The sequence below is a fragment of the Aplysia californica genome, unplaced genomic scaffold (assembly GCF_000002075.1).
Source record: "Aplysia californica isolate F4 #8 unplaced genomic scaffold, AplCal3.0 scaffold00660, whole genome shotgun sequence".
In the NCBI taxonomy this organism is placed as follows: domain Eukaryota; kingdom Metazoa; phylum Mollusca; class Gastropoda; order Aplysiida; family Aplysiidae; genus Aplysia; species Aplysia californica.
In genome coordinates, this window is record NW_004797930.1 from 361,477 (window position 1) to 362,577 (window position 1,101).

The following is a 1,101-nucleotide window of genomic DNA, read 5'->3' on the forward strand; positions in this document are numbered from 1 at the left end:
CACACCGCGCGCGCGCGCACAGATAACTTACTTTATCTTATTCGTTCCACGTATACACATACACATGGGAACCGCCGAAATCACCAAACGCCCCCACATACACGCCTGGCCCTGAGCACAAAAAGCAAGCACAAACGCACAGAGACAGCCCGCCAACTAGACAGACACACACGCACTCACACATAAATATATACATACACAAACACATGCATACGCGCAAACACACACACACGCGCGCACACAAACACACACACACATACATAGACACACATAATATACACACATTGACACGCACAATATCTCACACACGCACACACACACACAAACACACACATGCACAAACACACACAATATATTAACTTACCTTAGGTTCGTGTGTCACCCACACACACACTAACACACAGCAACAACCACACAAAAGAATCCCGCCGAAATCACAACACGTCCGCACATACACTCTAAGCACAGGGCCTACAACTACAGAACACCACCACACGGACACTAGGAGGACATTTTCTTCTTTTTTAACTAGGATGACAGTATCAAATATTCTAGACTATTAGTCCACCTCTAACCCTGTCACTGGAAGAAAAAGGGTATCTCTTTTCCCTTTCACGCTTTTTCTTCAACGTAACCGCTGCTGACGTCAGTCTTCGAGTCCTTAAACATAACATCAGAGGTCAGTGTGCCCACAATTCTATGGGCTTACTTTCGTGTCTTCTTATCGATGTTGGGGTACATTTTCTATTTGTGCGTGGTTGGTGTATGCTCTGGTGTGGTTTGCTTCTTCTTTCTTATCAAACGTATATCACCCTTATCTCTCCTTCTCCTTCTTTTTTGTGTGTGTTACTCTCTTGTAACACCTCTAACTCTTCGGAACTTATATGACCTTATTGTGTTGCAAGTGCCGTAAAACACTCATTAAAACTGAAACAAAACTTTTTCAATTAAAAATAATTAGGGGTCTTTTATTTAAAAGAGGGTTTGGGGAGAGGGCAGAATGTTTGAATACCAACTACAACAACAATTACATCATCATCATCATCATCATCATCATCATCATCATCATCATCATCATCATCATCATCATCATCATCATCA